We start from the raw sequence: 25354 nt of genomic DNA on the forward strand, positions 1-25354 counted from the left end.
AACTATGCTGGTGCGTCTCTTCCTTCTCCGCATACATGCATTACTTTCACATCCCTTATTTCTTCCAGTTTCACTGAGATCTCATCAAGCATGACACTTTTTCACATGATCTTAGCTTTACTCAGTGAGCTTTTAATTAGAAAAAAAAAAAAAAATGCTGCCTCTACAAATGCGTCTGCATTTTTTGATTTTCTTACCTAACTTTTAAAACTAATTCCACCCCTGCTACAGTACAATCTTTGAAAACACCCAGATGCTATCTTTGGAGCATCATTACATCAGCTACTACAAATGGTAAAAAGCATGTCCTGGGCTAATTTCTGGCAGATTCTTCCCCATAAATACATGCAAGAGAACCGGCCTACAGCAGAAATCTGAAATGCAGCATTTGCAGCACACTCCAGCTCTCTGCGCCCTCTCCAGGGCCATGGACCCCCTAAAAAGGGGTAGGTCAGTAACGCCAGGAATGGACTTCCTGGTCCAGCTGCCAGCCCAACTTAATTCTGTCCTTCCATATGCTGAAGTAAAGGAACACAGTCAGTCATTCCACAACTCAACAAGCAACACAAAGATGTTGATGTGAAAATCAAGTATGGAGGTGGTAACAGGAAAGGATCTTCAAGGCCATGTGCCGCTCCAGTTTGTTTGGGTAAAAATTCTTGCTCACGTGAAAAAAGTTTTCTCCCCAGGTCAAGGGCAGCAGATTATTCCTTTGCTGAGAGTGCTTTTAGCTTCACTTCATAATGCTCAGACACACCAGGCAATCATGCCAGGCACACAGTGTAAGCAGAAGCATCTTATTGTCTAACAGAGGCATTGTTTATTCATGCTGAAAAAGAGCATCAGACAGAAGAAAGCTTGTTCTGAGGTCCCTCCATCCAGACTCACTTAAGCATCTTTGACTCTCAGTTTCGCGGTCAGAAAACCTTAGAGGCAGGGGCCCAGGAACCCATTACAGCCAACAGAAGCCAATGCTTTTAACTGCAGCACAGAACATCTAACTGTAAATAAATAAACAGAAATAAGGAGACAAAGGGTTGGAAAACTGATTGGGAAAGAGGTTATTTGCAAAGTCTACTTGCTTCTATACTTACAGCAAACTTGGCATGGATTAGCTAGTGCTAGAATTTTCTTTCCTAGGGAATGTCTGAGTAGTGACTGTTGTGCTGCAAAATCTTGGTCCTACAGAAGTGGCAGGATTATTTCATCCCTTCATATTATTTTCTAACCGACAAAGTTACCAACAAAGGACTTCCTTTAACTTAAATACACTCTTATGCTTGTATGACCTAAAAATACACTATCCACCCACATTCAGCCACCCACTCGTATGACCCATGACTGTATACCCAGGCAAATAAAATAATCTCTCCCTACCTGGAAATGAGAATACCCAGAAATCTTTTGTGCTCTTAAAAGCTCTAGATAGTAAAATCACAATATTTGGGATATAATTTCATCATGTGTTAGCTTTTGCCTGCCAAATCTTCACTCAACCAACCCTACCGCCTACAAAAGAAAAGAAAGCAAGCAGCCACTCCTCCAGCCTGTCCAGGCACAGGGGCAGGAAGGACAGAGGCAGTATTGAAGGAACCTGAAGCCACAGGAGTTGATTTTGCAGCCCTCGCTTTCAGAGGAAGTTCTTCCCTCCAAAGGGCTTCAATTAAGATCTTGGGATCTGCACTGAAACAGGAAGAGGAGTTTATGTGCCTCGGCTTGTATTTTAACTGTAGTGATTTTTTTTTAAAGTTTAATTTTTAATTCCTCGGGTTTTTGAATTAAGAAAATTAAGGTATCTAAAGTGTGAGGAGGAACCAACTCACTGAGTCATTCAGCCTTTCTGAAATCTTAATTGCAGGACTTGCTGTCACAGCAAAGACCTATTTCAGAGACTCGTTTCCTCCCCAAGCTCCCACGGGTGTATGCAATTACCTGATTCTCGCTACAGGTTGGGTTTAACCTTGCTCTGCTGCCACCTCTTTTCCTCCCACCCTGTGCCGAGGGGCTGACATATGTATGTGAAGCCAGTGGCATTCTCCTCGGATAAGATGAAGAATGAATGAGTTTTGTGGGAGGCGAGGAACAAGCCCAGGGCCGGGGAGTAGGGGAGGGTAAGAAAGTTGCATTGGGTGAAGAAAGTGCATGTCAAGAATGATAAGATGTGACTGATGAACAAATTCAGTAACTGAGGAAAAAGTCTGGAAAAAACCCAAGCCATGGGACTGAATGTGTGTTGTTTTAATACAAAGAGACAGCCAGGGAGAAGGAGGGAAGCTAGGATTTGCCATCTACAATCAAACCATCCAGTCTAGACTCCTGCCACAAGCAGTGGCCGGCACGAGCTGCTCCACATGAAGAGGCAAGAAGCTCCCCAGAGCTTCAGTCTCACATCAGCATGTTCTCAATGCACAAAGTCTCTACCCAGTGACACAGACCTGCTGATTTCCATCAGAGCCAGGTGCCTACACGTCTATAAGGATCCAGATCATCATGCTCTTTCCAATACAAGCAGTCCCTACAGAAGATACCCTCAAGGTGACTTTCTGGACAAGGGAGGTAACCTATCTGTGTTCTTCCATGGACTGTCATCAGAGATTTCCATTAAAAGGACAACAGGACACAAAAAGCACAACAGGATATAGGACATGCAGAGCACTGATGGACACAGAAAATGCATGCCTGAATTCATGTGTTCAGGTGCTTCTGATGTCTTTTTTGAGAGGTACCCAGGATCCAACATATGATTCATCTTGAATTTCTCTGTATTTTTTCTTTTGCAAAGTCTTTCAGCAGCACTAATGCTGATGATGGTTTAGGATGCCTGAAAGCATTAAGTATTAATCACAAATGAAATAAAGTAGACCTGGAAAAGGTACAGAGAGTTCAACGAGGATGATAAAAGATCTGGAGAAGCTTCTGTGCAAGGAATGACTAGACAGGCTATGACTCTTCAATCTGGGAAAGAGGGGAATGAGACAGACATTTATAAAAATACGTGCAGCATGGAGAAGATAAGCAGAAGAGAAAACAATCACTCTCTTCACAAAGAGCTATGGTGCATCAAACAGAACTCGCAGGTGGCAGGCTCCCTGCAAATGAATGGTGATTATTCCCACTGTAAGGAATTACACTGTGCAGGAGGTGGTGTATGATAAAAGTTTACATAGGTTCAAAAGCCAACTGCTGAATTTTTCTTCCATTAGTTTGCCCATGGTTTCTCAATTTGAGAGACTTTTCTGGGAAAGGAATGTTTTTACCACGTAAATAATATCTAGATCTAACACAGCTTAGAGGCTTTATTTGCTATTTTAATATTGACTTTAAATAATTGTGTCATTTCCTGTCATTGATTTTTAAAGGCGACCCTTCCCCATCAAGCGTGATGGAGTGCCACAGCCCCTTGCTGAGCATCACAATGTTTAACAAACTCTAAATGAAAATACACTGTATGACATAGACTGTATTGCACTGTAAATGAAAAGCAAGTTATTGCACAGCCAGGCTCTAGCAAATGAACAGCTTTGTTGGTCTGCTAAGTTTCTAACTGAAATACAACATTACGTCCCAGACCCATGTTCTTCCATATCCCTCTGCTGATGCAGCAAAAACAGGCTCTGCAGACTACGTCTTGCCACTTGCGTGGGGCTGGTTCACCAGATGAAGAAAAGGGGTGCTCATCTTCAACCTGTTCTGCAGAATCAACTTGACCACCTCATGCTAAAAATCTACAGACAGCACATGGTGACACTGAGCTAATGATTAGGTTGGAGACATCAACAGGAAGATCAGCTGAGAAAAGTGTTCTGGGGTAGGGATGATGCTGAAGAGAAAAAGCACACGAGCAGCTAGGAAGACAGATGGCCTTTCCAGAAGGACCTGGTTATGCATCCAGAGCCGCCACTTGTAAGAGGTCTCATGAGATACTATATGTAAATGTTTTATAGATGAGATGCTCAAAGCTGCAACAGCATAAGCAAAGCCTTGTATGTTTTCTTTTTCATTTAGGGCAAACAGTCTGAAACACATGCCCCACCACTGACCTCAAATCTGACCCAGAGGGGCTGTCTCTGGTTGAAAAGACGATTCATTCACTCTGCTAGAAGGCCTGAATGAATAGGCAGTATTCAGACTGCAGGACGCTTATCACTTGGGATTCCCTCAAAATTTAGGTCTGACATGACTGGGTCAGTAACCACGCGCTTTTGTTCCTAGCTCCTTGAACAGAAATGTCTCTTTGCATCCTTCAGTGGTTCCCACAAATCAGGTCGATTTTTATGGCTTGCTAATTATTACTGCTAGACTTCTGCCGGGCTTCAGGATGAAAAGAAGTGTATTTCTGAAAGCTCAGGGCACAAAACTTACAGGATAAATCACTGTCTATCTAGCAGCAACAAAATCCAGCCATGGCAGCCACTTAAATATACACATCTGGATAGTGCTGAACTTTATTTGTTTAGGAATGGAAAGTTTGGTTCTGCTTTTGTTGACAGAGCATATTAAAGAGTGCCAAAAATGCAAAAAGAGAAAAAGAAGTAACTGTCACAAATTGGATTTTGTCTAGAGGTGCGTATATCACACATACAAAGCTATCTGAAATGACATTAAGGTTGCAAGGTTACACCTCAGGAGTTTGGCTGTGAAGGAAATGAGAGATGACTGCATAATCATAACTGGGTCCCCTTCTGCATATGTACTAAGCTACTGCCTAGTTCAATAAACATATTTTATTCTTCCCATTCCCTCTATCTAGATTATCCCACTCTCCACTGCATCAGCTTCCCATTCCAGCCCAGGCATTGCCCCTGTGGGCTCCAGTCCCTCACCCAGGGCCTGTCCATGTTTGCTGTCCAGACTATAGCTTTCACCACTGCAAACTTTGAAAGTTTCATCCTCCTCATACCAAGGTCCACTTTCAGATCCTCTCCTGCAGGTTTCATCCCAAGCAGCAGTTTCCTCATTCATATTCCTCTATTAAATTCCAGTTTTCCTTCCTGGACTTCTCATCCAGTCCCTCTCTACAACCTGCCTCCATCTCATTGCTTACCCATCCTCACCTTACCCCATGCATCCTTTATCAGAGCTGTCTCTTCCACCCTTGACCCCCTGCTTCCACAAGTTCTTGGCCATGCTTTCTAACTTTAGTTGCCTCTGCATTTGAAAGTGCGGACTTTCTCCTCTCCCAGAGACTATAACCAAAGGAGAGGCAGCTTATTCTTTTTTTTCTGGTCACAGTGATATGATATAACATGACATAAATTGTGCCAGTCAGGCTCAGGGAGGTTGGAAGCAGCAGAGGCTCTAGCAAGTCTCTCCTGACACTCAGCAAACTTTCAAAAGATACGTTGTCCCCTCCTCAACAATGAGGATGCTGAAGAACTTCACAGACAAGATCCTGAGTTAAAACAGCAAACCTGGCTTCCTCCACCCAGCCCGGGAATGCAGCCTTACTCCAGGAAAGGGCAGCTTGGGCCAAAACATGTGCGAAAGAGCAAGATGAGCCTCACTGCCAGAGAGAAAAATTGCAGCCTAAACCACAAAAAGTTTGGCAAAGTGGTAATAGAAACAGGGCCTTATAACGGAAAGTAGCAAGCCACCTTAGCTGACAGCCTCATCTATAATACCACAATCAGCAAATGGACCGTGTGTGAAGGGATGTGTACGTTATGCTCAGAGATGCACTAGCAGATAAGATCGCCGTATCCATAGTGATGGCAAGTGATGCACTGGCAGTACCGCAGGCCAGAGTCTGACGGTCTGATTTGAAGCACAGGGTGTAAAGAGACCTGGGAACACTTTTCCAGAGAGGCAGACAACCCTTCTTTGTATCCCCTGAAAGAAAGTATAGGTTCAGTCAAGGGAAAGCATAAGAACTCCCAACAAAGGCATCTCAAAGGCTTTGCTATACCCTCTTCATCAGCAGAGAGCTGCCTGCCATTCAGACCTGGGCTCTATTCCTGCCCAAACTCCTGCTGCTGCTGGAGTGGCTCTGGAGAAGAGCCAGCTTGGATGCTGGGACTGCAAAGGGAATGGCTTTGGACTCTCTGGGCCCCTCTTGCTGAGGGTAATGCAGTGTTCATGTCTCCTGTTGTGGATCCCATAACCTCTGGTCCTTTCCTCTGGCACTGCCACCACTACATGTCTGAGCCCCAGCCGCCCTCCCTAGGCAGGTCCCAGCCATCCAAAGGGGCATACCACGCTGGGGCCTCCCCCTAATCTCTTCTCTCAGCAAGCTACTGCCGAGTAACAGGCAGCAAGACACTTGTCCCAGATCCTGTCTCAAAGGTGCAAAAGGACCTGAATTTACTCAGCCTGGGCCCCGAACTGAGGTTTGTCCTGGCCAGAACCCAGGCTGTAGCCCAAAAAGTCATAGTGAGGCTCCTTGCAGCCCACAGGACAGACCACATGCAGAACAGCAGGGCACCTTGTTCTCAAGTTCAGACACCTCTCTACCTCCAAAAGTATTCTGAAGTGATAAACAACCATTACTTTCTCTGCATTTAGACTTACACCACATGGAACAAAAGAGCCCCCACATAAAACGCTGGGCACCCCTACAAAACTGTGAAGAATGTACCCATGACGAAACAGGCACTAAATTCAGTAAGATACAAACTAACTGCCCCAGCACCAGGGTGTCCCTCTTCAGTCTCATTCCTCTCTTATCCCCTCTCTGGGCACAAGAGAAGACGTGCCTCAGTGTACGGCCCATGTCTAGCCTCACGCCAATCTCTGAAACACTCCTATGGCCAGTGCTAAATCCTCACAGGTTAAAATACTGGTTCAGGCATTGAGACTTCCTGATCAATTTACAGATCGTGAAAGTCTCCTCCCACCCCACCCCTGATTTCTGCACTGTATTAGGCTGAGCTGGCATTTGGGGGCATTTTTCCAGGGTACAGTATCAAGGTATTTTCCAGCATCACTGGGTACCCTACATATGCACTGTCAAGAACAAAGAAATGATGAAAAACACTTTTTTTTTTTTTTAAAAGAATACAATACTTACATATCATAAAAAGAAGGACTCTGCTGCTGTCCTTTTAGCTGTTACCAGTTTGAAACACTTTACATGAGGGAGGCTGCAGCACAAAGTAGAAGAATAAAACCCTAAAGCTTCTTTTCCTGAAGCACGGCTAGGATCAAACCCTACTGTGCACACACCAATCGGCAGAGATTTTCAGTGAGGATTTACTCTGGTGCTTTGTCAGTGTTCTCTGGGAATATTACAAAAGTCAGGAGATTTTTCTTGAAGCAAATTTTTACTTGTCCTTCGAACAGGCACTTTATTTGATACAGAAGGATTTGATGTGGGAGGATACTCCAAAACTGCAATTCTCAACACATTTCAATTTTCTTTAAATTTCTGAACATTTTAGAGGGGCTTTACTCGGTGAAATGGGAATTGTTAACATCAGGCTAATAAAGACTACAATATCCACATCATTATATTTGACATAAAGCCTGTGATCAAGTGCAAAAAATTACCATTTAAAAGATATAGTTGATATTTCAGACATCTACCATTCAAATGACATGCTGCTTTGAAGAATATATTGCGCTTTACTTTGTTGTACTGCTTCCAAGGAGCATTGCTCATAACCATTTGCAGCTTCTGAAACGAGGGTGGTATTCTTCCTTTTTCCACAGCAAGAAATGACTATTGAGACAACACATTTTTAAATAGAAGACTTCTTTCTGTCAATACTAAATGAACACAAAGGTGACAGGAAGTTACTGTATAATCGGTTCTCTCCATATAGCTAATATTTCATTGCTCTCTTTGTTTCCTAGTATAAAAACCAAAGTGGCTCTATTTTCTTTGGCTCTTGACCTTTTACTGCTTTCTCTGCTGGTTTACCTGTTCAGAATCCCAGGAGGTCTTAACATGAAAGATTTCCAAAATCAACGGGAAGATTTATGAACACTGTCCAATGTTCTTCTTATCATGCCAGAACAATCTTACGCGGCAAGAAAGGCGCAGAAGCAGTTCACGCTAGGGAGGATCAGTACAGCATTCACAGTCTTCTGCTCAAATTCCCAGACCAGTTCTCAGTCAGTGGTATGGAAAATGGTCAGGGAAAATACTCTGAAGACATGGCATTAAGACACTTCTCACTCCAGCTCTTCTTCAAAATCCAGATAAAAAAATTCATCGCAACTTAATTCCTAACATTCATTTTTCCATTTCAGCAATTGCTGAACAAGGAAGTTACAAGATCATAAAAATGGGGGGCAGCAGCAAAGCCCAGTGCTGCAGCCATGCTAGAAAATACATTAAGGTCCCTGGACTGTCCCATCTCTGCAAATCATTGTGAAGTGTTTATACAAGGCCAAATTAGACAGGAAAAGGCACAACTGCGCTTTTATACACTAAAACGAATAACCAGTCCCTTTGCAGCAAAAAGTCTAAGCATCCAACATGTTCTTGAGGAGGAGTAAGAGCAGAGCAGTCTGGCCTCCCTGCAAAGCAGATCAACACCTGTGTGGAATACTAGGGAGACAAGGAGAGCTTTCTTCCCCATAGCTGAGATGTTTCTGTCCTTTCCCAGCCCCTAACTGCAGCATTCTGTCTTACTGGCAATCCTGGTATTTCTCAAAATCCTACTTTCAACACTCTTCTGAAGGTGTGGGCTTGGTCTTACTGACAGAGCCAGACATGTCCATGCCGGGAGATCACCAACATGCATTAACCATCCCTGATACATAGCTCCTGAGACAAGGTTGTAGTTCTTCTGCAGGTAAGCTAGGCAAGGACATTTGGGGTGTTACAGTGTTAAATCCTACACTGTTAATCTCCTGTAGGCAGGCTGTAGTAAAAAAAAAAAAAAATTAAAAAAAAAAATCACTGGAACTTCATTTCCACACATATTTAAGAGCAGGAAATAGCCAATACATTTACTTATTGTAAATCAACTTCTTTCTCAGCAGCTAAGAGTGAGCTGTATCTGACATTTTCTGACATCCCCACAGGATTACTGACTTGCATTCCCTTGCTCACTGCATATCTGCAGGATTGCAAATATATTGCAGTATAAATTCATGAAGTGAATTCATAACACAGAAAGCATCAAATGCAATTGAACATGGCAAAGCAGCAGACCATCTAGTGATCAGACATGATTGCCTAATTTCCATGAGTTAGCATGTTTTAGCCATGTGGTGCTTTCAAGATCAATTCATCAACAGAAAGTGAAGCATTCAATTCAGATCCTCCCTGATTTCATTTTAATCCCTTCTCGCTGCTTTTCTCTGCATCTATTCATAGATATGGAAATAAATGACAACTCCATACAGCATTCCACCATTTCTCATGCATTTTCATGTGTGTTCTGATGGGGCCTCATGTTCGCGATAGTGAATCAAAACATGTGTCAATAAAATTGCCTCTCAGGAATTACAATCATGACATAACTGTGATGCCAGAATACATCTAAAAGAATGAAAAACCAACGTAAGGAGTACATTACACAATAATTACACCCTCTTTACAGAAAAGACAACAATAGAACTTGGTAAAAAGATGACGAAGATTTTCTGCATTCAGCAACACCTCCTTCCATTTTACTTCCCTTGTCATCTCTGCACCAGAAACACTGAAATAACCAGCATCACTGCAGTTGTAAGGACTTAACACCCACCTCAAGCACATACAGAAAAAAACCTAATTTTGTAGGCTTCAGTGCTTTTAAATTATGCTTGTTACCATGAGAACTTGATTAAAATGCCACCCACAAGCTTGCAGAAGGGGGGGGGAAAAACAACAACAACAACAACAACAATCTACTTTTAATCAGTGGTAGTACACTTGCTGCATTGCAGCATTTCATAAGCTCCACAACCTTCTGCAGTAAGAGGCAGCAGAGATGCCCAGACAGATATATTTTGCTGAATACTTTATTCTGGAAAAAATTTAGCTGACAGTACGGTTGTCATCCAGTACTATTACACAATATTCCATTTGAGGAAGATAAAGCACACATACATGTTCTGCACCATGTTACAAGGCTTGATTTGAAAACTAGACAATTACGTGTATGTGCGGGGGGGGGGCAACTCTGACAGCCGCTCAGGACAAAAATTTATTTTTGATGATATCTGAGATAAATCAAAGCTATTAAACACTCTGGTTTCCCCTCCATCTTATCCATTTGCTAGCTTTATAAATTTAGGCTGATTTTTATGTATATATATTTCTGTAAATTCAAATGATAGCATTGTACCATCTAGGCTTTTTTTTTTTTTTTTTTTTAGTTTACAGTCTCATCATCTTTGGATTAATGGCTACGGACACTGCATTACTGCAGTTTGACTAGGAGCCAGAGTTTGCAGAACAGGCACCCCAAGCCTGCAGCCACTTCAAAGCAGATAGTTAGCAGTGTGGCTGAATCAAGAGCCAGTAATAAACTACATAAAGTAGCTTGGTCGGTGGTATATGTGTTAAATGCCACAGCTGATACAGACATGCAGCCAGTGGTGGGCTAGGAAGTGGGAAGAGTTTCACACCTCTGATCAGAATAACTTACTAGCCACTTACTCAAGGAGTCATCTCACCCAGCTCTCTCTTTAAAAAGACATACCTACTCATCCACAGGAGGGAAACTACCGCTACCGTAATGAAGAGACCGGCCAGACTGTATCCCATTTACAGTGATAACAGAGTGAATTTCCCCATGAAAGATCAGTCACCCTCTCAAGGACACTATCCATGCCAGAGCATCAGGCATCCTTTAGACTTCAAACGAATCAGCTCTAAGAGGAAAAAAATCTATCAGCCAGGGAGAGATAGCATGCACTGTGCCAGAAACCCTGGCTACCATCTTCTCAAGAGAGAAATGTAAAGTGAGTTGAAAGAAGGGGAAAAAATAGACCTTTGATATAACTTCAGTAGAGCAGGCAGGTGTCCCAGTTCTTCACTTGCATCTTTATACAACATTAGTAGTTGGTCTATCCATTTTGAATGTTATGCATAATGTATGTGTTTGCAGCTGTACTTTGACCTGTCATGAGTAAGCATCACAGATGACAAAGCATTCTTCACCAGAGGAGGTAACAAATCCATGAACTGGCAGCAGGGGACACCCTAAAAGATGGTGATGTCCCATCTGAATTGCTCAGGCTGCACAGGGAGATCGTACCACCTAGGCTGGGGGAGGCACAAACGTCCTCCAGTGACACTGGAGGCTCTCAGCCATGCAGTAAAATACAAGTGTACTTGCCTGAACTTAGAAGGTCAGACAGGGAGCGTGTCATACCCCCTATTAGGCAAGATCCTAAAGATTTTTTTAATCACTGTCAATCAATATTTTGGGGAAGAATTCTACGCAGTATCCATCATGAGTTATTTTAGTGAGGTCAAGACAACTACCCTGACTTACCCCAGCTCCGAATCTGGTACCCACTGGTTGCCTGGAGCTCCCACCTCAACCCCTTCCTGCTCCCACACACATACAGGACTGACTCCCAGCAACTTCCATGGGATATACACCCTGCAGGCAAAACATGAACAAAGCTTGACCCTATATACACAGAAGACAATGGGCATATCATACCTGAGGGTGGAACATGGTGCAAAGAGATTTGAGGGAAGAGGGCCAAGGTTGGACATGCAGACCAACCAGAATTACAGCAGCCACGGTTGAGCTCTGTACAACCTGCTTTCATGCCTAGGGCATACAACGCTGTGGATGTGCCAGTTTAGGCCAGCAGGACCAGCTCAGACAGCCCCTTGGCTCAATGGCATAACTTTTCTATTTTTTTCCTCCTTTCCTTTTTTTTTTTTTCTGCTAATTGCAGTGAATCTGAGATCATGCTCCCATAGGGTTGCAAAGAGAGGGAAGAAGAATATTACAATCACCCAAACCTCCCAGTGATGAAAAACAAAAACAACTCTCCTTTGTGTTCAAGGAAAAATTTGGCTTATTCTTCACAGACATGGATTTTCCAGGAGATTACTAACATTAGCAATTATAAGGTACTTTAAATAAAGAGATTTCCCTTTTATTATCTATAGACTGCTGAGACTATGATTGTCTCACCTCTTCTCTGGATTATTGTTAATTTATTATTTGCTGGCAATTTGCCTTCTTCCATTAGGCATTAGCTGCATAGAATTTGCTAAAATTGACCAAAGGATGAAGAAACCCATGCACCGATTTAAGTGCCTTCAAGATTATCTCACTCAAATAGAGGTTTTCTTCCTCCTACCACTGTGGCATAACATAGATATTCCTATAATCAGGAGGATCTTTCAAAAGGCAGAACAGTTTTATGGTTAAGGCACTGAGATGCAAGATCAGAGTTCAGTCCAGGGCTCTGCTGTTCACCTGCTCCATGACCTTGAACTTATGAATAAATAAGCCTGTGCCTCAGTTCTCCCAGCTGTAAAACATGGATTACAATGTTCACGCTGTCTGTAACTTGCCTATTTATGCTGCAAACCCTTCAGGGCAAGGGCTGTCTCTTCCCATACGTGTGAGGACGCTCTGGCTCCCAACCAAAGCCTTCGGATCCAGATTTCAGAAAGTTTTACTCAAGTAAGGACATTTATCAGACACAGCATCTGCCTGGAGGCAGCACGACAAACTTGCAGCCACAGAAAGAAGACCCAAAAGGAGAGGACTGCAACAGTGGCCACTGACACCAGAGCCTAAGTTGCTTCTTGAGCACGTTGGGGAAGCAGAGGGATCTGGGACACCACGTGCCTGCTTGACAGCTCTGGGGACAGAGGCAGCCCTTAGCTTTGGAGTCTAACAGCTCTGGCCCCTGGGAGCCTAGAAGCTCAGCTCAGGCCCCCGGCGCTGCTGAAAGGGACCCTGATCTCTTAAAACTCTCGATGATCAGCTGGGACTATGAAGAATAGCCACGGTTTAAAATATGTAAGTTTAGTCTCTGATGAAGGTTGTAGCCCACAAACTACATTAAGGAGCCCCTGCTGTTGATGTTAGCATAAAAACAAACAAAAATGCAGATTCTTATTTCAACTCCATAGGGCTGCTGGCCTGACCAACTGGGTTGTCTCTAAATGACTTAATTCTTTCACAGAATCTCCGTAACACTTCCTCCCTCTCCTCCAGGGATCTATATAAAGCTTTCTGCATTTCTTCTTCTGATGGATGCCGATTTCTAAAAATACTTTTACAAAGATCTGCCTTTGGTAGCAATTAAAAATGTGACACAATGTAGTGCCAGAATCCATTTAAGAAAACATAAATCACAAGGTATGCATCAAGTCCCTGATACCAACCTGCCTCCACAACTACATAACAGGTCCTTAAAATTTCTCCCTGACATTAAACCAGTATTGTCAACCCCCTGCTCGATTCTGCTGGTTAACTCAGCTGAAGATGTGTGAATGTACAAGCAATCCAAAAATACTTGCTCCCTAATTCTCTCATTATGTTTGTGCTCCGGTTTCCTCTCTCTGCCTGTCTGCTGTGTCTATCCACATCCATAATTGTGAATCACACTGGCCAATTTCTATCATGTTTGACAGAAGATACTAAGCTCCTACCTACCACCTTAGGAAATCCACAGATGGGTATAGGAGAGAGAAGATATTAATACCTCTATGAAGGGAAATACAAGGAGAAGAGCTCAGCCCTTATTCCTTCTGTTTGGCAGTGTCCTGGTGGCCTAATCAGTAGATGTGGAGCTCACATGCAGCCATAGCATATGCTCTTTCTGGCCCAATTAACTGTCTAAGCAAAGACAGGTAGAGGATGAAACAGGTGCTAGTTAACCTACAGTGGGAAGTCACTGCAAAGAGGATGTAGAAAGTTGCTGAGAAAATGCTACGTGGAACTCAAATTAAGTCAGGAGACCACAAAAGTCCAAGGAGTAAATGGAGCTAATTTGGTGAAGAATCAGAAAAAACACGAGGGAAGAGAGCTGGGGATGCAGGGAAGAACCAAGTGCTGTGGGTCTGAAGGATCACAGGAGAGAGCATGAATCTTTCACAGGGAACCAAGGGGATGAGAAAACTAGTGGTACCTGGTACCACAGGAAGGGAATACAGGGGATGGAGAGTTTAGGGCTAGACTGTAGGTAGTGTGGTGAAAAAGATCACAAGCTGTGAGTAGCAAGCTGACACTGGATACCACCCCACACTGACAAATAATACCAATTATTTTAATTTACAAAATAGTTTAACTGGCAGCATCATTTCCAGCAGTGAGCTGAACTCAAACCAAGAGGAAGACCTGACTTCAGGCATTTCAAAGTACAGATCTGCTCTGAAAGGTATAGGTACATTTCAGATTGTGAGAGAAGGCACTTCCATGACTTTACCAGATCCTCCTCACTCAGGCCAGAAAAGAATAGCTTTTCTCATCTTAATTTGGTGTTTTTATTGCTAGCTGAAGCCAGTTATCTAAACATTCAGAACCGGGGGGAGGGGGGGAAGGGGCGGGGGGATCTAATTCCATTTTAAGGCCAACGTTTAGATTAGTTTTTAATGGAGCTATTTTGTCCATTTCTGTTACTTGCTACACTGGCCAATACACAGAAACACAGAGCTGCATTAGTAACTGGACTTGTGCTGTATTAGAGAGAAAAATATTCCCCATGGAAAACATGCTAAAACAGTGGAGACAAACGAGAGATGAAGCTGGCCTCGTGTATTTTACAACTCGTAATACACTGGATTTTAAGTCAAAAAACCCAAGTAAAATAGGATTAGATCCCTTGTTAGCTGCATAATGTATGTGCTTTCATGCTGATACGTCCCAGGTGAACTGCATTACGTGAGTATGGTTTTCCATCTACAATTTCCCAGCATGAACTATGGAGCCTCTAAGCTACTAATTACACTGACAAACATGGTCTCACCAGCATGCTGTCTGGCTGCTTACACCTCCACGCCTCTTCGTAGATTTGACTGTAAGCTCTTTGGGGTCTGGAACAACTCTGCTGCTTGAGCACATAGCATCTAACATAACAATGATCTAATCCAGACTTGGACACCTAGTTACTAATATTATGGTAGCTACAGCAATGAATCATGGAGCATTAACAAGAATCACAGCAAAAGCTGTTGTACACACTATCTAGTTCCCAGGCATGCCACCACTAACCCTAGACTTGATCCTGTTGTGTCTAATTCTGTTTCCATTACACTCATAAAAGGAAATACAATTCTTCTGTGTTCTTACAATTTTTAGCAGCAAACCTGATGCAAGAGTAATTGTATAAGCAAGCAAATTTCCCCCCCCCCCCCCACAAAAGAAGTCATAAATAAAATAAGGATACCAGGGAGTTATTATTAAGAGTATGCTGCAGAAAAATCTTACAGACGTAGGTACGGGTAACATTATGAATTAATTGTTGAGAAAGGACTACTGATCAAAGTGCCTTGCAATATGTACCCCAGATATCCCACACAGACGTGGCAAAAGGCAGAACAACAGGCAACCTTACAATTTTATTACAAAAATGTCCTGAAGCCTTCTGATTTAGAATTCAAGGATGATTTGGAAAACAATGACGAGAACAAGCTGTGTCTGTAATGTCAGGATCTCCCTTTTCACGTGAAGACCTCACTCGTACATGAATCGCACAGCATATTATACCTCTCTCCCTGCATAATTATTCCAGCTGCCCAACGTGTCATGGCCAGAGACTGGACTGAATTATAACTTCCTGCTTCAGAAGCAACCGAAGTCTCGGAGGGATTAAAAATGAGGGGAAAAAATTACTCATCTTAAGGATGACAACTAGAGTATTTTTTGGTCACGATTATGAAGAGTTTTCTTTCATCAACTATGCTGGAAAGAACATCATGATTCAAACATCTGTTATTCTCATAAGCTTCGCTCCTCAATACAAACGAATCTGTGCCCCCCTCAAACTCCTCTCATGGAGAATGCTCACAGCACTCCCATTACTTCCACTATCTCTTTCAAAAGCGTGTTTACTAACACCACTGCTTAAATACCTGTAACTCAGGCTTAACTCTGAGTGTCAGGTTTCCCAGCACTGAATGTAATGGAGTTGTAATGCTTAGGCATTCTGTGATTCGCACTACAAAGCCATTTACAGTTATCAAGTGAGAATGGGGTAATTTTTTCCACCAGCACTTCACAGGCAGCACTGACTTCTAGCCCCTCCTCAGCGCTGACAGGCGAGAGTCCCTGTGCACTGTATCCCGGCCCTGACACCAGCCAGAACCAGATGCTTCACAGGAAAGTTCAGGAGAACTCAGCAGTAGGATGCTATGGACAAAGGTGGTTTTAGACAGCAGCAGGGTTTGCTGTGAAGATAAACAGGGGACATCTGGTAGGTCAGACCACTAGAGGAGGCAAGTGATACAAGGCCCTTTTGAGCAGGTCACCAGCCCAGTCACACCCTGATGGATGGCATAATCTGACTGACACGGAGTTGCTCTCCAGCTCCTGGGAATGAAGGGCTGGTACACACACCACATGGCAAGGACCGTATACCTTTCAAAACTGAAACTATAATTTTTAGAAACGTGGGCAATTCCTTTTTCATATAGCCATAAAGCTATAATCCTTAGCAAGATGGTATGTTTTCAAAAGGATGTCCATGGCAAAAATTCAACTGCCTTTAGGAGAGCTAGGCTTCTACTCCATGGTGTTGTTTTCTTTCCCTCCACGTGAGTCAGGGGACAAAACTTACAGTTGTGAGAATTCAACATTAGCACACTGGACTGGTTCTTGAGCTACAGGAAGTATCATGTTGACTTTACTGTTGGAGATGTGTCCTGGTTTCGGCCAGGATAGAGTTAATTTTCTTCTTAGTAGCTGGTATACTGCTGTGTTTTGGATTTTGTGTGAGAATACTGTTGATAACACGCTGATGCTTTAGTTGTTGCTAAGTAGCGCTTATCTTAAGGATTGTTCAGTTTCCCATGCTCTGCCAGCAAGCAGGTGGGCAAGAAGCTGGGAGGGAGCAGAGCCGGGGCAGCTGACCTGAACTAGCCAAAGGGATATTCTGTACCATGGAATGTCATGCCCAGTATATAAACAGGGGGGAGTCAGCCGGGAGGGGTGGATCGCTGCTGGGGCATCGGTCAGCGGGTGGTGAGCAACTGCATTGTGCATCACCTGTCTTTTCTTGGGTGGGGTTTTTTTTTTTTGTTATATTCCTTTTCATTACAATTATTATTATTATATTATTATTCTTAGTTAGTAGTGTATTTTATTTTACTTTAGTTATTAAACTGTTCTTATCTCAACCCATGAGTTTTACTTTTTTTCTTCCTCTTCCCCACCCCACTGGGAGGGGGGAGGGGGAAGCGGCTGCGTGGTGCTTAGTTGCTGACTAAGCAGTAAGTCTTCACAAAACCAAAAATCAGCTCATCAGCTCACCTTCACCATGCTTAATTTTGCCCCTCTATAAAGTCACTTAAGTACTGCACAGGAATGGAAAAGCTCAGTATTGGGGTTGGCTGCTGATCCTGACAAAAGCATCGAGCACAAGCTGCAACACACAGAATGGTCCAGTTTCCCTTACTTACCAATCTGTTCCTCAAAATTAAGCTCCTTTGCTCATCACTATGCAGGGGAAAGGAAAGACGACATTTCCCTCTTCCTCTCGCCTCCTGGTCTCTCTGGCCCACCTCTTGCATCCAAGGAGTTGCGCAGATGCTTACTAAAAAGCTGCAGCAAGTCATATAACCTCTGCCTGTCAATTCCTGCCTGAACAATCTTGCTTCTTGGCTGTAAACAGGTTTTAAGCATCTACTAGTGACTCAGCCTGCTAGGTAGGATTATTACTAACACCACCATCATCATGATTTGCTAGCGACAGGGGACACTCTCCTTCCTTTGCATTGCTTAATAACCACGCCTGAATCCTTTCAAAATGTAGCAAATGCTACCTTTGACAGTTGATAAATACAAGTAACACAGTGTTCTGCCTTTGCGGCTTATGTTCAAAACAGGTGTTTTCAAACGAAAGAAGGTGCAGATAACGGCTATTAAGATAATCACAAGAAAAGAGGAAAGAGACAGGTTGATTATAAAATTGATGACAGCCCTCCTTTCAAAGGAGGAAAGAGGTAGATTGATGATAAGGGATAAACACAAAGGAGGAAAAACCAAAGGCTAGTTTGGTACAGGAACCCTGCGGCCATTGATAAGTTTTAGCTGGAAGCTAAAGGTTTCTTGCAAGTGAGATTGCAGAACAGCCTACCGGTTGGCAGGAGACTATTATTAAGAGGGAGGCTGATGAAGGAGGATTGGATGCCACACTGGCTGTGACAGCAGGCATGCCAAGAGCCTCCTTCAGCCCTGTGTCAGAAACACCCAGGTGGGGATGCCTCCTTGCAACCCTCCCAATGCCACACAGGAGACACTCAAGCCAGCTGTATGGGAAAAGAGAAGACAATGCCAATAACACCACTAAGCTCTATCTTGCACTCTGCCCAGTTATAATCTTTCCCTAGTGCTACAAAGATCATTGAGAAAAAAAACAAAGCAAAATGAAAAAGGAGAACAACCTCTCTAGAGTTTTTGACTTTCCAGAAATCAAGACAACATTTCAGCTGTAGGTACTACAAGAAATGCTTCTAGCAGGTATCAATTCGCATCCCTTTTCCTAAGTACTGTTCTAATCATTGCTCACCGACATCTTTCTGTACAATGTTAACTTCCAACCACAGTGAAAGAAATTTCTAAGCCTGAAATACAAGCTATGGTGTATTTAAAGTGCAGTCATTTAAAGTGCACTTAGCTCTCTACAGAATTCATCTAAGATGTGCTTGTATCTGAAGAGGTTCCAACCTAATCGAACAAAATATCAATACACAAACGTTCTCCCTGAGTACACCACAGGTTCACCTTGGCCCCATGCTGTCCTCAAGCCTCTGCTCAGGATGGCTGCTGCCAAGCACCGTCCTCATCTACATGCCTCTCCTTCTGAGCATCAGTAGATTCACAGCAGAAAAAGAAGTGCAAGTAATGCTTATACTTAAAAGGCTACTCAAAATGATTAGGAATCTCAATGTGACAGAGCCTTTGGAGGGTGTTAGAGTTCCCCCTCCTGCTCAGGAACAGCCCCACACCAGGCCTAGGCAGAGTCCAGGTAAGCAACTTGTCTTGGTACCTTCCTGTTGTGGAGTGCCTTCACAGAACTAGCTCACAGGCAGAGACAGCACAGCGAAAAGCTCATGTCAGGAGCCGCTGAGTTTGTTCACAGCACACAGGGAATCACAGGGCCCAGTGACCAGAGTGAAGAGTCACTGCAGCAGCCCCAGAAGCATCAGAAGCAAAACCACACTATCAGAGAATGCTGTAATGCTTCCAAAGCTGAGCCCTCAGCTCCGAATGCTGCAAATAGGCTGTACCGACATGCCAGCTCAGAGGGATGTGAGCTTTATCACCCATCCCTGTAGCCCTCTGTGCCACCTTGCTGGTTCTGTTACTCTTCCTCTTCATCCAAGAGCCCAGCCTTGGGGAATGCTCTTACACAGGAGGCAACGCGACAGCCTCCTTTTCCCGAGCCCCCACCTCCTTTATCACAACTTTCCTGTCACCCACCTGCAGCACATTATTTCCACTGCTAGTTTTCACCATTACTTCTAGTCACTACAGAGACAAAGGGACACAGGAGAGACAGCAATGCTCACAAGATATTATACTCTGTTTTTATCTTTATCTTTAATTTTATTTATTATACTCTGTTTTTATCTCCTAACCACTGATGCAGTGACCCTGTGTAGAAAATGCTAGTTCTGACGTACAATTGTTTCCCTCTCTTTTCATTTCAGACTTGCCCACTTCTTAAACTGTCTGTGGCATCCCAGCAGCACCAAGAGGCTATGCTGCACTCCACAGATATACTCTTTATTTCAAGAGCAATAATTTAGGCCTGTCAGTTAAAGATGGGACCTGCAGAGACAATTTAAGCTTTGCACAGTAGACATCTGAGAATTTACTTTATCCCCACTGGAATATTATCAATGGGGAAATGGTGTATGCAATAAAACTGCCTGTTACTTTAAGTCTTAGAGGCTAATTTAATCCTTCATTTAGTACTTGCACGCTGCTGCAAGGGTATTCTGGGGCCATGGGAAAATTCCTGAAGCGTGCAGGATCACTGTAAGCAGCCTTATGCTGCCCTCCGCCCTGGCAGACGCTGGCAGGGAGCCAGCCTGCAAGCACACTGGGTTGCTGTACGTGCTGGCTGCCCCCAGGGAGCCTGACATGAGCAAATGCCGGGGCTGGGGCAGCTCCTGCCCTCCCGCAGTTCACCATCCAGAAGGCGAATGCTCCTTCTCAAACTGCTGGGCTGCTTGTGCCATGCTTTCCAAGAGGAGGAACAGCACTGAAATTTAGTGCAACAACAAAAGACACCCTAAACCTCAGGCACACCAGCAGAACGTCCCTCGGGGACAGGAGAGGCTGGCACACACAGCCTTTATCTTGACTCCCACAGCCCATGGCAGGTCTGTGCTGCCATGGCTTGCAAGAGAGAAAAGTTCACAGATGAAAAGTGAACCGCCTGGTACTTGGGTGTGTGCTTTATACAGCCTAAAAACCTAGAGGGCCAAATTTGATTCTTGATTTCCATTTCCTTCGAATTCACAGAGCCACAAGAGACTGCATGCAGCAGTAAACTAGGGGCTGGTCAGCAAATAGATTTATGGGCTTATAAAAGCTCAAGAAGTCCAAAACCAGCCTTGTACCCAATACATATGCTTACACAATACAAGTGCATACATGCACATACACACAGATCCTAGATCATACACTATTACTTTTTTTCCGTTCTGTAGTAGCAGCTTGCCTTCCTTTAAAGCTGTGCTTGGTCTTTCCATTTTTTCATCATTAAGTATCCTGGCAGCCTCAGAAGCATGGCACAGACTACTTGAGGAGAACAGGGGAGATTGATTTTGCTCACTGCTTAAGTATAATCTCACAGAAGGAACGTGTCCTAAACTGGCATAATCCAGCACCTTTTTATTAATGACAACACAGAGGAGGTAATTTTTACCAGCTGAATAAAACTTTTTTGCGTGTGTGTGTTCATGCTACTCCTCAAAGGATGCAGAGTCTGAACCTCCTCTAGCTTGCTGAGCTGAGAGGAGGTCCTGGGAAGGGGACCACCATCCCATTATGCCTTACATCTCACTCTCCATGAGCTTCTACAGGCATCTCCTGAGCTCACTGAAACCCTCTTGTTTTGCTTGTGTTGTAAGGCCAGAGCAAACACAACACAAACACTGCCCAAAAGAACGGCAGTATTTCACGCTGCCCTGCCCAAGCGAAGTTACAACAGCAGAAACTTGGGCACTTTGCCACCCCACTCACTCTGCCCTCCTGCATTTCTTCCTTACGCTTTATATGTAGTCTTTCAATCAAGCTCCATTCCCACTTGCTGAAGTTCAATATTCTGTCTTTAGCATTTCAAACTCATGCTTGTGAGAACAGAAACTATGTTTGCTTGTAAATCAAACTGAAATGAATACATGTGCATACAGAAACACTGGCAAAACAAGTATCTCCTCATCCACGTGACAGAGGCAGCACAGGTTTTCTCTAACACTTGTTCTTAGTCTTCTGACACAGGGATCTCCTGAAAGTTTTCTCTTTCCCAAAGAGGAGACAAAGTGCATTTCTTTGATCTAACCCAATCATTCTTGATTCTGGAGATGAGGCAGCATTATGCTTGCCCTTACTCTGCCAAACCGTTCTCATCTTTTCTGTGGTACGACTCACTGCAGTGGCAGGACATGACAAACCAGAGCAGCGTGCAGCAACACCGTCACCTCTCTCAGATGCTCTGCCTTTGTATCAACACCATCTTAGGCCCTTTCCACCCAGAGCTGTAAGCAGGTTCTTGCTAAGCCAAAAGCAAGACGACAGCTGCTGTGACAATGGGTATGGTGGCTCCCATCAGACACAGGAGTCTTTTAAAATAGAAAAGAAGGAGGATTACAAAAGCAGGAACTAACCCCAGAAAAATAAAGTGTTCCAGGAGCTAGAGGAGTTTTCTTTTTGCTCTTTTCTCAAGCCTCCTAGGTCTGTTGAAGCAGCCTCCTTGTGAAACTATGCTAACACGTAAAAAGGTCATACCTGTTTAAGCAGATGATAGGATGCTGCGTCTGGTTGTTAAACAAGGGAAACTTTCTGTTCCTATAAAGAAATAGAGAAACACACACTCTATTTAGTCTCTATTCAGTGAATTTAGCATAAACTCAACACTATAAAGACTGTAAGATGCTGCATGTGTACACTCATGTTCGAGCCTTTTTCTCTCAGCTTTATTTCCCAAGGCTCACTTGAGACATTAATTCAGATCCCCTGTTATGTCCAGCGTGCTTTGGGACCACCAAGGAGCTGCTTAATCCCTAGGCCTGCTCTAAGAAAAGCTGGCAATGGCTCCAAAAAGCCACCCATCAGGGAAGGCAAATGGAGCATAGCACGCTCCCAGCCAGACTCCCTCCACTGGGAGACCTGGCAGGGCTGCTATATGCACAGTCTCTGATGCAGGAGGATCTCAAGCAGGAACAAGGAAAGTGGTTGCAAAGATGCCCAGAAAGTAATGAAAGAAGAGGAAGAGCCCCCCACTGACTTCCCAGTATGACACTTCAGAGCAGCTGAAGATACCAAGGCAGGGAACTACTCCAATTTCTTCTTAAAACTGTTTTTCTTGCCTCACTTCTATAGCAGAGGGTCTTAAGTTTTCTCCAGTTTATCTGGGTTAAATAGCAAAGGTTACCACAGACATTACTACCCCTTTTGTGACCCTCTTTACTCAGTAAGAAATGCTTGGACACCAAATGTAGTTAGTCTGTTGAAATAACCTCTTCTACACATCCTGCTACACACACTCTCTCCTTATTTTAAGTCTTTGATTAGAGCCCACCGGGGAAAACATTACAGATGCAAGTAGCAGGCAGACACTGAAGTGGCTGCAATCAGGGAGAAAGGGGCCTCCTTGTCACATGGGTCTTTGAGTATCCCCCAAGTATTACGGGGATAGCTAGTACTATCACTTGCATTTAAGGCTGCACAGTTTCTCACCTCTCAGATGCTTGTAACTTCGCTGATTTTGATTGTTCAGAAATTAATTCTCCATATATGATATCTGACTCAAGCTAACGCTTTTCTTTGGGAGTTGTTTGTTTTAAAGCTTCGGCAAGAACGGGCCAGGCATTTCCAGGAACTAGATTAGTGAGAAATATATGACTAAAACCAAGTTACAAAGAAGAATAGTATTAAGGTAATGATAAAAAATAGGATGCAAGTATGCAATTAGAGAGAATCATAATGCATACACACAAAGGGGACTAACCTTAAGCTGCAGAGCAGTTCAGGCTTTTCCTATTTCCAAGCCTGGACTTTCATTCTTCGACACTGAGTTAGTCTCCTGCCTGCACCATGTCACTGGCATGGGGCTGTGCTAACTACAGCTTTCCACCAGTTTGCCCAGTTAACATCCAGCAAGAACTGAAAGATTTTGCTGCCTTGAACGGGGAAGGTTTCAGATGGTTCTGACAGCAAATAAATGGAAAGTGACTGCTCCACCTTACTGCAGAGGCTGTCAGCAGAGTGTACCATTCACTTACATGCAATAATTAGTTACACTAAATGAGCTATGTGGAAATGAGGCTCCAGCCAGCATCAATTCTACCCACCCGCAGGATGAAGAGGAATGTTAAAATAAGCTAATTAAATTTGCTCTGGCTCAGCAGAAAGATCGATGTTCTCGACAGCTGGGTGTTCAGCACTCAGCGTCCCAACAGCCCTCTGATGTGTCACCGATGCAAAATAATGCCACGTAGTCAGAACCAGAGGAGGTGCATGCACGCCTCTTGGGAGAGGTAAATGCAGAAGACAGAGGCATTCAACAGGGACATTAACAGAAGGATGGACACACCTGCAACACGTATGCCAGATGATCAGATGGCCTTTGTACAAAAAAAATTTTTTGCTTTGTACTTTCACATTGCGTACTTTACCACCATTGAACATGCACTCTAATAGTCTGAACTGAAACCTCAATCACCTCTCTGCTAAAGGTCTACTGCAATAAATGTGATTTTAGCCAGCAGCAGAATACAAAAAATACCGGACAATCAAAATACAGATGCCAGAAGCTGGAAGCAGTTTTGCTGCCCTAGGAATTTGCTGGAGACAGGCTGTAATCAGCATTTCCACCTCTTGCTGACCAGGAAGAAAATGAGATGTTTCAAAGATTCTTCCCCTAGAAAACAGAAGAGACACCTACCCACACAGAGGAGCCAACAGCTCCACATTTGGGGCAGTTATCTAGAAAGCAAGAAGTTAACACTTAAGTGCCTGGTCAGAATCTGGCACCACATACATGAATGGGGTTTTCCACTTCCTATGAGCGTCTTCTAATCATCACAGTGCAGAATGCGTTAGGAAGGATTTCTTTTTGTCTTCTTTTTGTTTCTTTTTGTTTTTCTTTCTCCCTAACTCTCTTGCTTCAGACAGAAATTACTGAAGAACCTGTCCCAATAAGGAATTCATTGAAATTGGCACAGTCTTTAGAAAAGTTTCATGCTTTGATGAAGGGACATGCTAGCGTGTCAATGCTCTGGAGCCAGGACAGCAGGGGGATGGCGCCTTGGCTGCTCTAAGCGTCACCTTTCCCAAGGGACAGGGCACAAAACAGATGAGCTATTTTTCACTCCTCATGGGAAGCTGCCATTAGGAGACCCTTCCATCTTGGATATGGAAACCTTTATCAGATCATGCAAGCTTATCACAATGAAGAAAGCTTGCTGAAGTCTTTTTCACAAATACAGACTGGTAAGTGCATTTAGCATACATTTATTTTCACTTAAGTAAATTGTACAGATTTTCTGTTGATGCAGACTAACGCAGGTCTAGACAACTCTAGGCTGGATGCACTGCGACCTAGCATAAGATGGATAAGGATACCTGTTTATTCTGGCTCTGCCATTCGCCTGTGGGTAAAGCATGTCACCGACTGCATCCTGCTTCCCCTGTTGTATATATTAGGGATTGCATTTCCTTCTTTTTGTTAAACACTTTGACCTCTACCTATAAAAATTCACAGAAAAAACCCAATGTGCATATACATGCATGCGCACATCAGAGGACTAAGGCTCTCTTTTATGCATAAGGTATTTGTAACTATTCTTCACTAATGTGCACCTACTCCTGCTTCTCCTCTTATTAAACTTTCAAAACCAACTGGTTTGATAGATTTATACATTTTATTCAATTTAAAAAAAAAAAAAAAAATCCGTCTTTTACAGGAGCTGTTTCCCTTTCTTTCATTTTGGGGGGCTTTTTCAAAGACTCCTGTATGACCTATCCAACAACACACTTGTTCTGCACAGTTATCTGTGATGAAAATTATAAGGACTAAGTGCATACTTTTCCTAAACTGTTCC

The 25354-nt window shown here is 43.5% G+C and overlaps 1 protein-coding gene across 3 annotated transcripts in view; it reads right to left on the reverse strand.

Annotated features, from left to right (window-relative positions):
- Nucleotides 1-25354, reverse strand: part of MAP2 (microtubule associated protein 2) — a 229209-nt gene that overhangs the window by 79514 nt on the left and 124341 nt on the right. For all 3 annotated transcript variants that reach the window (XM_050899942.1, XM_050899941.1, XM_050899938.1), the window contains exon 4: nucleotides 22038-22097. The gene's annotated coding sequence lies outside the window, so the exon portion shown is untranslated. The remainder of the gene's footprint in view (nucleotides 1-22037; nucleotides 22098-25354) is intronic.

This window comes from Gymnogyps californianus, chromosome 7, assembly GCF_018139145.2.
Source record: "Gymnogyps californianus isolate 813 chromosome 7, ASM1813914v2, whole genome shotgun sequence".
Lineage (NCBI taxonomy): Eukaryota > Metazoa > Chordata > Aves > Accipitriformes > Cathartidae > Gymnogyps > Gymnogyps californianus.